This window comes from Nomascus leucogenys, chromosome 17 (genome assembly GCF_006542625.1).
Source record: "Nomascus leucogenys isolate Asia chromosome 17, Asia_NLE_v1, whole genome shotgun sequence".
NCBI lineage: Eukaryota > Metazoa > Chordata > Mammalia > Primates > Hylobatidae > Nomascus > Nomascus leucogenys.
In genome coordinates this window covers 63,658,071-63,671,583 of record NC_044397.1, presented here as the reverse complement: position 1 = coordinate 63,671,583, position 13,513 = coordinate 63,658,071, and the positions used below count along the sequence as shown (strand labels likewise).

Below are 13,513 nucleotides of genomic sequence, written 5' to 3'. Positions count from 1 at the left end.
CAAAAGTAAGATTACCATGCCTTTCTCCTAGAGCAAACAAATATGATGTAGCTTGATTTTATTTGTTTAATACCTTAGGGGAATGACATGCAATCAATATCCAAAGAGATAAAACAGTGTTTTGCTAAATCTTAATGGCTGTTGCAAGCAACATTATATTCTTCAAACTTCCTTTGTAAAAGGAAGCGGTGTGGCTGTTAAAGGAAGGCCATGCCCTTCCAGGTGTTGCCCTCCTGTGAGGACTGGGGAAACTATTGTGAAGGATTCCATCTCATGGAAAATCATAAGAGTAATCAACAAGTATTGGTGAAATGCACAAAAGGGAAGTTGCCTGGATGAAACTAGCTTAGAACTGAAATCCTGTTGTCCAGACAGTGAGTGCTTACTTCCCTGGTTCATCACTTAGCTCCTGAGTGACATGGGTCATCCAGAAAGGAAAGGGTAGGTCAGAGATCGTTTTAAGATGAAGGGAGCCATGAGGGGAATGTCTTAGACACTCTGACGCCGTGTCATGTCTTCCAACGTGTGAATCACCGTCTCCTCAGGTAAATGGTCATTTTGGAACCAAAGGCCTCAATCAACTTTCAAATGATTCAGAAATGCCTGGACTTCTTCCCAAGAAGTAACCATGTAGTACATGCAAAAAAAATTCAATATTGGAAGAAATACTCATTTACAACCGCTATATAAAAACATATATTGAAAAAAACCCAGACTAACTCAACCTGAAGAAATATGCCCTCAACATTCTTCCTGACCAATATATACTTCAAAATTTTTTATCATGACTCAGTTCTAACCCAATCAGGAAACATCTGCTTCAACAATTTATCTTCCTATTGCCCCAGAAGATTATTGAAAAATACTCCCCAAGGAACGCGGAACAGATTGTTGTAATCATTTTTCTCACCTGGATCCCCTTGGGTAATAAGTTCCATTGCTGACTTGAAGACATGGTGGTTTAGCATGTAGATTCCATTGGACTGATAAGAGAGCAGCAATCTTGATTTGCATCCACTTTTGGCTGTCCACAAAGATCCCCCCACAACCTGTTCCCAAATTGCTGCTTGGAGGGAAAAAGCCCGACAGAAAAGCCTGGGGGCAGTTCTGTGTGTATTTTTTTTAAATCAGTGAATTGCTGCCTCCCTCGTGTCCTAATAGAGTCCAAAGTTTCTGCCCTCTGTGGGAGCGGCTCCAAGGCATGGGCTGAGTGCCGCTGTTCACGAGTCCTGTGGACTCGCGTGGACACTGGCAGCAGCTCAGCTAGGTGAGTAAATATTTCCAGGTGGCCCACTCTAATTTTAGGAAGGTCAAGTTTGCAAAGGTGAAATAGCAAGTAGGACTTCTGTCACTTTATCAGATTGGAAAAGCAAACTGCAATTAAGCACAATATTCTTACAGAGTTTAAAATGGAATCACTGAATTCTACAACCAGCTTTAAACTTTCAAAAAATAACTTATGGCTACAATCCCTCTTCTACTCATTGAGTTCCTCTTGAAAGATGGAAGAGTATAATGAATGAAGGGGGAGCCTCTATAGTAGAAGGAAAAAAAACACTCCAGAAAACCTCTCTCCCAAAGGCCAGGGGTTCATTTGTGATCCCTTAATGAAACAGGGGCAGAAAGCCAACAAGGTAATTTTGGCCAACTCCAACATCACTTAACTATGAGCTGAGAATAATTAAAATGGTGCTCCCTGTAGAAAAGAGTTCACCCAATAAGTTTCCCAAATTTCAAGGAGCTTTTGTTTTATTAGATGCTGTTAGCTTCATGTTAGTCACAGGAAAAAAAAATGCCCACATACACACGCACAACTAAATGTAGTCAGTTTGCTCAGCTGCTGCTGACGTCACTGCTGCCCACTAGGAGTGAGTTACTGTCATAACCCCTCTTTTATTAATCATAGGCTGGAGGAAGCACAAAGTGAGTGACATCATTAGGCAAAGGACCGGCTAACTCATGCTCCAATTTACTCAGCTTTATTATAACATTTCTCGAGTGTCATATGAAAGTGATTACCATTTCACACTTTCCCCATCTGAGCAATCATCCCTAACCTTCAATTCAAATTCCCAGAGAAAAGCTTAGCTTTTCAGATGGAGGTGCATAAAGGCCAAATCTCACCAAGGGTCCTTGTCCCAAGAAGGAAGGTCCTCCTCAGAACGCCTTCTTCCTGGGCTTGAAACAGAGGCAGTTTCTAGAACCACTGGATACTAAATAATTCTCCATTGTCTCTGGCCCTGGCGGTTGCCTCTGACTGGAGAAGACCCTGACGGTCCAGATGGGTGCAGCAAAGTATGGCCTCCCAGTGACCAAGGGCACAGCCACCCCAGTGCTCTGAAGTATGCAAAACACCATTTGAAGATGAGGCAAAAGGTAGTGGTTGAATGTATGGGTCCTGCAGTCAGACTGACTGGGTTCAAATTTAGGATTCAACACTTTCAAACTGCTGGGCAAATGACTTGGTTCCCCAATTAGTATAACAAATGTGGACAATAATAGCACCCCCTTCATAGATAGGATTGTTCTCAGGGATAGCTGAGTTAGTCGTGTGAGCCACATAGAATGTGCTGGTACATAGTCAATGTTGCTTACTGGTATTATTTCTCTTCCTTTTTTAAAAAAGCTTTATTGGCTGACCTGAACTCCCTGCATCCTATTTTGTAGAGCTTTGGAAAGATGGGAAAATGCTCTGTGACAAGCCACCAGGGTAGACCAGTACTGAAAAGACCCTACTACACATTTGGCTCTGTCCCTGGCTAGAAAGTTACAAGTCAGCCTACCTCTCTGTGGTCCAGTTTCCACACCTACTACTCTTTATCCCATGAGGAGCTTCTGGAAACTAAAAAAGGTAGGTAATCAAAACCAAAAGAAGACATTGGTTCAAGGATCCTCAAGAGCTCAGCATCATGTTTCTGTTGTTTCTTTTTGAATAGACAAAATTCTCAGAGTGTTCAGTAGCTACACACAGACACACACACACATACACACACACCCCACACACACAAAAGTAGCATCTCCACAATATTGCATGCATCAGGAAAGCAAATGTTTTTACCGCAGGCTGGGCTATGCTTCATCCTTTTAAACTAGCATCTTGAGGTCTTTGCAGAAGCCATTTTATAGATGCCTACACTCATCCCCTTGCATCTCATCCTGAGGGTATTTTAAGAAGTCAAAATAAAGTTTACTTAGGCGTGTGTGAGAGACAGAATGATAGCCCAAAAGAGAAGGCTAGGGCTTTGTAATATTTAGATAATGATGAAACTGAAACGGCTGATGCAGAGTGCAGTAATTATATAGGATACTTTATTATTTGGGTTCACCTTTGCTCAGTAGTGAATTATTAGCACTCTACTAGGTGAGAGGTTTGGCTTCCAAAATGAACAGCTGGCGCAGGATGGAACTGTCAGACCATGTCACATGGTAAATAAAATAATAATACATAGAAACTTTAGGATCTCCTAATTGGAAGCTCCTTTAGACAACAAAAGATGCCAGGATATCTGCTGCCCCCTAACTGGTACCATGAAGAACAGCACATAACTTTTTAAGCAACAAACAAAGTCTGATTCAGGTACAGTTAGTGGCTGCGTCAACCTCCTAAGTTATAGTTGTGAATTTGGCCATTTCCATGAACCTGTTTGTTGTGATTAAGGCAAAGTCATAGGGTAGAGTCCTGTTTTGTTTCTGTCTTTTCCTGATGGAGAGGTACTCCTGATTTGCAGCAGCTGCCCAGGTAGAACAGTGTTGACCAAAGCACACATCACCAACACAGACTGTTAATCATGTGACTAGAGAAAACTCTCATGGTGGCATTCAAATTTCCATATCCGCCTTCTATGGAAATTTCTGAGAGACCCAGAAAAGGAGCGTAACCACGAGGAAAAGTGAATCCTGCAGAGTTGAACATTCCAGACTTACCAGGTGATCCAGCTGTCAGTGGGAAGAGGCTGAGGCGCCCCCTTCTGGTGCATCTGAATAGTAAGAAACCCTGCGTAGAAAGAAACCCTGTAGCAATTGGGCACCTTCTCTGTGATCTGTCCACTTCCAATACCAAAATTGTTGCTTTTTAAATGACATCCATCCTAAGCTTAAAAAAAACACATATTATTTGTATAAAATGTGGAAGACGCAGAACAAAAAATGTAAATCACATGTAATCATCCCTTCCAGAAATAATCATCAATAAAATTTCTGTGTATGTGTAAAAAAAAATTGCAATCCTACCGTAATATAATCCTGTATACTGATATTTTTCACCTATCACTGTATGTTGAGAATTTTCAATAGTCAAATTATTTCTTGAAAATATTAGTGACTGGGGAGTAACCTTTCAAATAGGTATGTCTTTATTTTTAAACCAGTCCACAATTATTGTATATTGAAATCATTTCCCAAATTTTGTACGTATAAGTATTGCATCCATCCTTATGTGTATTTAAATGCAGCTCTTATTATTTCCTTAAGTTCCTAGAAGTGGAATCACTGGATCTAAAAATGTAGACATATTTGTGCCAGACACGGTGGGTCATGCCTGTAATCCCAGCACTTTGGGAGACCGAAGCAGGTGGATCACTTGAGGTCAGGAGTTCGAGACCAGCCTGGCCAACATCGTGAAACCCCATCTCAACTAAAATTACAAAAATTAGCCAGGTGTGGTGGCGCATGCCTGTAATCCCAGCTACTCAGGAGGCTGAGGCATAAGAATCACTTGAACCCAGGAGGTGGAGGTTACAGTGAGCCGAGATGGCACCACTGTGCTCCAGTCTGGGTGACAGAGTAAGACTTCATCTCAAAAATAAACAAATAAATAAAATTAAAATTAAATAAGATAAATAAAAAATAAAAATGTGGACATATTTAAGATCTTCATATATATTACCAACTGCCCTCCTGAAAGTTTTACTTGTTACATTCCAACCAACAGTGTAAGGGCATGACTCTTTCCCTGTGTTTTGGGATGGATGTTATCAAAGTTCTCTCCTACTGAGGCCAAGTATGGTATATGCTTTGTTTTAATTTGAATTTTTAAATTATTATTTAAAATGGACACTTTGTTGTCCATTTGAACAACTTTCTTTTGAGTCACTGTTCATGCTCTTTGCCCATTGTTTCTCTTTTATTAGTAAGAATCTTATTCTCATTTTTATATTTTAAATAAAATTTCATTGTATATACATTTATATTATCTATAGTAAAGTATATTTTATTATTAATGAGAACTATTTTTATATTAAAGATCCTAACCTACTGTCTGCTACATATTATTGTAATTTTTTTCCCTGTTAGTTCCTGGCCCTTTAATTTTGTTTATATTAATAGTGTTTCAGGCCAAAAGAGAGTTTACACTTTTATATGAACTAATCTAGGAATTGCTATCTTTTTGCTGAGGCTTCTCCATCAGGAAATCAAATTGATACTCATGTATATTTTTCGCTAAATATTTTTTGGCACTTTATTCTTTAATCTAACATATCTGGAATATATTTTGGCATACAGAACAAGGAAGAGCTATGACTTTTTAGAAATTTTTCCAAAGATTGAATGAACACCATTTATGAACTTTTCACTTTGGAACGCCATTTTCATCACCTATTGAATGTGTATAAATATGAGCACTAATTTCATTCAATTGATCTGCAGTGTGTTGCTAAGCTTGTGATCCCATTCCATTAATATCTTTTTCCAGTTTTAATGTTTTTCTTTTAACTCTGGTTCTGTCCTATCCCAGGTCTTTTTATGTATGTGACTCAAATCCACAACCCAACAGTTATCTTGATTAAAATATCATTTCCTAATGCCAGGGCTTTATAACAACGTAGATAATTCCAGGTTTTTCTCTACCTGCAGTTACTCAAAGTTTGTCATTTAATGGTAGCATATTATTGAACAGTGTGTTTGTTTGTTTGTTTGTTTGTTTGTTGAGACTGTGTCTCGCTCTGTCGCCCAGGCTGGAGTGAAGTGGCGCAATCTCGGCTCACTGCAACTTCCATCTCCTGGGTTCAAGTGATTCTCGTGCCTCAGCCTCCTGAGTAGCTGGGACTACAGGCACGCACCACCATGCCTGGCTAACTTTTTGTATTTTTAGTAAAGACGGGGTTTCATCATGTTGACCAGGCTGGTCTCGAACTCCTGAGCTCAGGCAATCCGCCTGCCTCGGCCTCCCAAAGTGCTAGGATTACAGGCGTGAACCACCGTGCCTGGCCTTAAACAGTGTTTTTAATTGAAAAAGCTTCTTCCTAATTCTAAAAATAATAGGTATTCATTTTTCAAATACAAGCACCATCGAGGAAAAAAGAAAGGAAAGAAGAAAGAGAAAGAGGAGGGAGGTAAAGAGGAAACAAAGAAAGGGAGAGAAGGAGGGTGGGAAAAGAGGGAGGGAGGGACAGAGGGCTCCTACAATTTAATCATCCAAAGAAAACCAGAAACAAAATTATGGTTTATGTCTTTCCAGAAATGGAAAGATCGTTCCTCATTTCAGGAACATTTTCTTCTATTGCATTTTTGACAAGTGTTTTTGTTTGTTTCTAAAATTTTCTTGAATGTGTAAATTGTTGATTTAAAGATTCTTTATTTTTTGAATGTGCTCTTTAGCTTTCTTTGCTCTTTGTTTCGTTTCTTCTTGTTAGTTGAGGAATTTATGCATAAGCCCTATGTTGCTGTTTATTCTTTTCTGTTAACTCATTTTTGAATGTGATAAGACAGCAGGTCTACTGTTTGCCCTAAAATAGCATAGGTGTGTTCTCATCTATCCTCCTTTCTACTTCTCTGAACATCATCTACGTCTTGTCTAAGGGTTGGGTAGCCTCTGGGGCCTAGGACAAGAGCTGAGGTCATGGGTCGGAGCTTTCCAGTGACCCTGCAGCCAGGGCTTGTCTTGCCAACTTAGGAGCCTGTCCCTTCTGTTGGAGGAATACCCTTCAGGTCTCAGCTTTTTCCCTAGTTTTAGAATGGACTGGGTTGGAGAGATGTTGGAGTTTGCAGCCTTTTTCTTTTGTACTGCTGCATGTGTTTAATTCTTCATCATGTCTCAAGCTGACTGCTCTCGCTCCTCATTTCCTTTTCTTACCTGTGACAAAGCCTCTGTTCCTCCATCCTTGGATGTAAGCTTATGCCACCATTAACAAAACTTAGGGAGAGAAAACTAAAATCACCCATGCACTCCAGGCTCGGCAGACGCTCCCACCTGACTCATTCTCTTGTTTTCGGGTCCTTCACCCAACAGCTGCCACAGCTGTCTATTGGCCAGCTGTTCCCCGGTCCTCACTTGGACCCTGCTTCTCTGCAGTCCTTTGCATACAGACTCTTTCTGTAAGCCATATTCTCCTCCCAGGCCATCTTCTTGGGCAGCATCTAAAACAGCGCCAGGCCTGCCTTCCCTCCCATGTAGACCCTATTAGCTCCACGGGAAACTCATGCATTTCTAGCCCACTATTGATGGGAATGTGGTTTCTTCATAAACATAGCCCCCTCCTCCTTTTATCCTTTACCTTGCCTTAGACCGATTTACATTTATTCAGGCATGAGTCAGGCATCAGTATGCAGGGTCCCTCAACTGCAGAAGGTGCTGTTGAAGCCTATGTTAGTTATCTTCCCTGGAGTTGAAGAAGATTAATTAACCTTGCCCTGCTGGGAGAGCTGGGACTGACACACACACCTGGCAGGTGCTTCTTCTGAAGGCGTCTCCCAAAATTCACCCCCCTCCCTGCCTTGCTCTCCACTCTCTTAAACTTTTATATTCTCAACATCTCTCCAGAGTCTTAAAACTAATGGAACCTGTTCTCAGATACCTACTTTAAAGATTGCTTTGCAGTGGTCTCTATCCCCTTCATTCTAGTATCTGATCGCTATCTGGTATCTTGGCCCCTGGGTTAGAATTTCAATTTTAAAACATTATACTAATTTTAAAACACTAAATGTTTGTTTTCTATTATTGCTTGAGTGAGAAATAAGCCTTTATTGATTTTGAGGCATCATCATTTTGGGATCTATTTCTTCTAGCAACTTTTACCTTCAAGAGAGAGAAGAGCAGAAGATGAGAAATTTAAAGGCAGAGGCTTGGGAACCTTCATATTTACGAGGTGAGTGGAGGAAGAGGAGTCTGTGAGGAGCTTTGAGAAGGAGTCAGACATGTAGCAGAAAAACAAGTAGGGAACATTGTCAAGGAAGCCAAGAAAAGTGAGAGTTTGAAAATGTCAGATGACAGGATGTGGTCAAGTAAGACACTGACAGAAAGGCCCAATAGATCTGGCAATATTCTAATCAGTGCCGGTGCTAGCCTGAGCAGATCAGCTTTGTTACTTGGGGACAGATTTTAGTGGGAAGAGGAGGGGATGAGAAGACTAAGGAGATGTATTCTGTCAAACGTTGTGAAGAAGAAATTGAGTAATGACTAGAGAAGGAGACACTGAGGATTGAGAGAAAGCCCTTTTAAATTTTAAGAGAGAGATTAAAGCTTCTCTTCAGAGAGAAGTGAGCTGCTAAAGCTAAATAATTTTACAATATGAGAGAAGACAGATAAGCAAGTTTCCTGCTGAAGTGAGGAATGATGGATTGATTCCAAAATAGAACCATGTTCACACCACTCCTTAGCACCTCCATCACTATCCCTCGGGCCAAACTGCCATCCCTACTGACCTAAATATACCACCACACCTGAATAAGTGCAACAGCCTCCTAGCAAATCTCCCTACTCCCATCCTTGCCCACATAGAGTATCTGGAATCCAACACTCAAAATGACCCTTTCAAAAATGCAAGGCAGATGAGGTCTCTCCTTTGCTCCTACCCTCCCGTGGCTTCTCCACTCCCTCACTACTGTGGCCAGAGAGAAGCTACGTGACCTGGCCACATCCCCAAACGTGCCTTCTTCTCTGTTTCTCCTTGGTCTCTGTATTCTTCCCATGTGATCCCCCTTGCTATCCTTCCAACAGAATGAGCTTGTACATGTCCCAAGCCTTTGTGCTCGACATCGCCTCTGCCAGGAATTTCATCATTTTCCATCAGACACCCTCGCAGTTCACTCCCTGAATTTCTTGTTATTTGTTTCCAGATCACTGAAGCCTTTTTGGACCACTCTATATAAAATAGCAATGGACTCCACCCTGGTACACCCTAACACCCAGCCTGTTTCATTTTTCTCTGTTATATTTATCACCATCTGAGGTATTTGTTTATTGTCTATGTGACAACACTAGAATGAGGGTAGAGACATTATTTTGTTAACAGCTAAATCTTGGCACCTAAAACTGTGTCTGACATGTAGTAGTTGCTCAATAAATATTTGTTAGCTGATGAATTAATCCTAAGCATAGGTGGTAGGATTAGCCTTAAATTAAACAAGAAGAAAAAAATAAAGGATAGGCATAGAGAGACATGATAATAACTGACAGAGAAGGGAATTAGGAGAATTTTCATCTCATTGATTTTGCAGTACAAAAGAAGGTAAGCTCATCTGCTGAGATAGATGTCAAAGCTGGTGGAGGTGGTGGAGTGGAAGGTTTGAAAAGACAGATGAAATGTTATAATAGTGGCAGAAGAAGATAGGAGATGAGGGGGCTTCTGAACACCTCCAGGCATTCTGGAAGTCATTGAGACTGAACGCACAGAAGTTTCAGGAACACCAAACCACAGAGTTGTTCTGTCTTATCCAGAAGTGTTCTTCACTGTAAGGTGTAGAAGAGAGAAGGTCAATTGTATAGATACAGCACTCCTGTCCAGTAGAACTTTCTGCAATCATGAAAAGTTTCTACACTCTGTACCATGCAATCGAGTAGCCACTGGCCACGTGTGCTTATTGAACATTTTGAATGTGGCTATTGTGACTGGCTGCACACTACACAGTGCACATCGGGCGATCCAGACTCAGATTCTGGCAGAGCAGGAGCTGAGAAAGGACAACAAAGAATGGGAGTAAGAGGAAAGGTCAGTAAAGAAACTGAGCTGTGCCCTCAGGAATCTGAACCAGGTGAAGAAAGAAGTGAAGCCAGAAAGCAACTGATAGTTTGTGAAAAATAGCATCATCCAGGAATCAGAGATATTGATGATGTGAAATGCAGGTATGTTGAGAGAGAGTGAGAGCTGATGGGCATTGGGTCTCAGGAAATGGAATGCTGAAGATTAAGATTTCAAAGGACAAACCATTGTGAATAGTGAAACAGCCCAGGGCATGGGCATAGGATGTGTTTCTTATGTGGAGTGGTTGTGAAAGTCTTTGGTGTTAAGGGATTCAAAGGTCTGTAAGAGAGGGTTGGCTGAATAAAAAACCTGGGGTAGATGTCTGGCACAGAGATGTATAATGAGATAGCCACAGCCTCAAGGCTGTTTTTATATGAAGGTGGAAATATGATGAAGATGATGCTCTGTTAGTTATCATTGATCAAGCACTCATTTCTGCTAGGCATGGAGCAAAGTGCTTTATATAGGTGTAATACCCTTTCACCCTTCAAATAACAATTTGAAATAGGTTTTCTTATTATTGCTAATTACAGATGAAGCCACTGAGGCTTGGAAAGACTAGATAACTTGTCCAAGGATATACCCTGAAGGTGTGATGGAGCTAGGATTTCAATCCAGGCAGCTTGGCATGAAAGCTCATGCTGGCCGGATGCAGTGGTTCATGCCTGTAATCCCAACACTTTGGGATGCTCGAGGCGGGTGGATCACTTGAAGTTGGGAGTTCGAGACCAGCCTGGTTTACATTGTGAAACCCCATCTCTACTAAAAATACAAAAAATTAGCTGGGTATGGTGGTACTATTGGGTAGTCCTAGCTACTCTGGAGGCTGAGGCAGGAGAATCACTTGAACCTGGGAGGTGGAGGTTGCAGTGAGCCGAGATTGCACCACTGCACTCCAGCCTGGGCAACGGAGTGAGACTCTGTCTCAAAAAAACAAACAAACAAACAAACAAAAACAAGAAAGCTCATGCTGTCTAGCACTAAGCTCCGTTGCTTTCTTCTTTTTTCTTTATATATTTCATGTTCTCATCTGAGCCTTCATACTTGGAGCAGCAGTGGTCCAGTAAGAGTCCTTAGTGGCTATCACCTACCCCCATCCTCATCCGTGTCTCCCAGATCAAGGAGCCGCAGGAAAACATGCATGCTTGCTAGGAGTTGGGATGTCCATGGAGGACTGCATGTCAGAGAAGTTAGCTGGTGGGCAAGCTTAGGGTGGAAACTGAGAGTTAAGGCAGCAGATTACAATGGAACAAGTGGGAAAGTAGGAAGGGATGCAGTAGGAGGAAGAGGGTGGGGATACGGAGCCCACTGGATGAGATTCCTGGAAAGGAGAGTCCTTGGAAGGCCTTTATTTGGGATGGTGCAAAAGGCTGACAAACTAATATTAATTGACCTTAAACTTTCATACTTAAAATATAATATATATGGCATGCACAATACTCATATCTCATGCCATGAGAAACATTTAAGTATAATGCTTACATATATTAACAGATATTAGAATGGCACTAAACAGGAAACATTTTTAAATTTAAGAGTGCCTGGTTAGCATAGTGGCATTCAACCGGTTCTTGCTACACCTGCTTCCATGAGAGTATTACACAAGATAAAAACTTCCAGAAGCGCTAAGAGTGGGGATGAATCTTAATCTACATACACAGGTGGTCAGGATAGGTAATTTACTTTATTTTTCTGTGATTGCATTAAATTCCTACCCTGAGCCTTCAATTTGCCATATGCTAGTAAATAAGCCTCACTCTCTTTGAAGTCCTCACATTTTTTTCTGTACCTAAATTCAGGAATGGGGGAGGGTGGATGGAGCCGAGAGATGAGAGAGCTTGTCTAGTTTTTTCAGTCTTGGGCTAGAGAGTGTAACATGTGGCTTAGCACCTATCTTCCCTTTGTCCATGGAGAACTTTTCTTCCTTCCTGGTCTAGGCAGATCAGAGCCAACTTGTTCCTCATTGATAACTGTGAGACCTTTTATTATAATATTTTTCAAGTTCTGGTCAGTATAATAAGGCAAAAAATAAAAATAATGAGCAAAACACAACAAAGTGGTGACAAAATTATCTTTATTTCTTAGTAGATGGTGTGAGTGTGCTACAGGTATAATTTTTCAGTGCGTAAATTCATATGCAAAACATGTGACATTTCTTTAGTTCCGAAGTCAACACAAATCAGTGGGAAGTCAAATCTCTCTTATGGTTTTTTGCCCTCCCCCCATTCTAAAGTTTCCTGGTCTTGGCAAAGGAAAGTTCCTCTGTTCGTGGGTCCCCACTGGCTAGTGCTGGGGTGCCAGTGCTCTCCGAGAGGTCCCACAAGGACTGAGACCTTGCTGCTCTCCTAGGTACTGCCCAGCCACCTGCAAATCTCCACTGCTCCTGTGAGGGGTGTGCCAGTCTCTCACCCACCTCTTCCTCTCCTCCCTTGGCCATGCCCAGTTCATTTTCCTTTCTGCACTGCATGTGCCCGATACTCACCATTGCCTGTTCCAAATTTAGTAAGAGTGTGCCCTACAGAAGCGTCAAAGAGGCAAAGATATACAAAGCCCTGGCTTTCTACCTTTCATACATGAAAAAGAACAATACGAAAGATAAACACAAACCAATATTAAAACAAATTGTATTCACCATTGTGTGACCAAAACAAACCCTAACTATGTTAATTTACAAACTTACGTAAGAGTTCAGCCAGATAACAGAACACAAATATTTAGAAAATATATAACATTTTATAGGACAAAATAATATACAATGCCTAGAAATTATTTTAGAAGATAGTTGTTTCTCTACTCTCCATTTTATAGATGAAAGAAAACATGCATAAACAGAGTGACTAGTCCAACTTTATGCACCTATACAGTGGCAGAGCTAGACTACAAACCCAAGTCTATCCAGTTCCAACTCCATGCACTCAGTCACTATAGCATATTGCCATAATAAAGTGATATATTCCAGTATTATGTGATAGTGATTGGGTGATATATGGAGAGTTATGTATATATCTCTCTCCTGCATTTGTTGAGCATGTACTATGTATCAGGCACTTGCTAAAGACTCTTCAAACGTGATATCTTTTAATTCTACAGCATCCACTCACATAGGTGTTATTAATCCATTTTGCATCTGAGGCAGATGAAGAATGTGATGAACTAATTCTTCATTCATTCTTCAACTGTAATCTGGTGTGTGCCAAGAATGCCATTAAAATTGTTCTGACAAATATTACCAATAATCCTCTCTACAGAACATTTCAGTGTTCTCTTTTTGAGTGATTGCATCTACTTCCTGGTTTTAACTGATAATATTGGTGATTCCCAATCTCTCTCTGGCAACATCTTTTATCTGAGCTTCAGACTCATACAAACAACCATATATTGATTTTATCCATTCAGGTGTCTTTTAGGCACCTTCAACTCAACATGTTAAAATTTAACCAACTTCTTTCTCCCTAAACAAGCTCCTAGTTTTTAATTTTGATCTGTTATTGGTGTCCAATCACCCAAGAGTTCTTTCTTGACTACTTCCTTTTCAGTCCGCACAACTAAATGCA

The 13,513-nt window shown here is 40.8% G+C and overlaps 1 long non-coding RNA gene across 2 annotated transcripts in view; it reads left to right on the top strand.

Annotated features, from left to right (window-relative positions):
• LOC105737805 overlaps positions 1–13,513 on the top strand; it is an 85,441-nt gene that overhangs the window by 14,016 nt on the left and 57,912 nt on the right. Inside the window, exons 2-3 of one of the 2 annotated variants that reach the window (XR_001113500.1) lie at positions 2,668–2,851; positions 3,729–5,254. This is a non-coding gene — a long non-coding RNA (uncharacterized LOC105737805). Of the gene's footprint in view, positions 1–2,667; positions 2,852–3,728; positions 5,255–13,513 lie in introns of those variants that run through there. The other variant, XR_004026468.1, reaches the window with a different exon arrangement.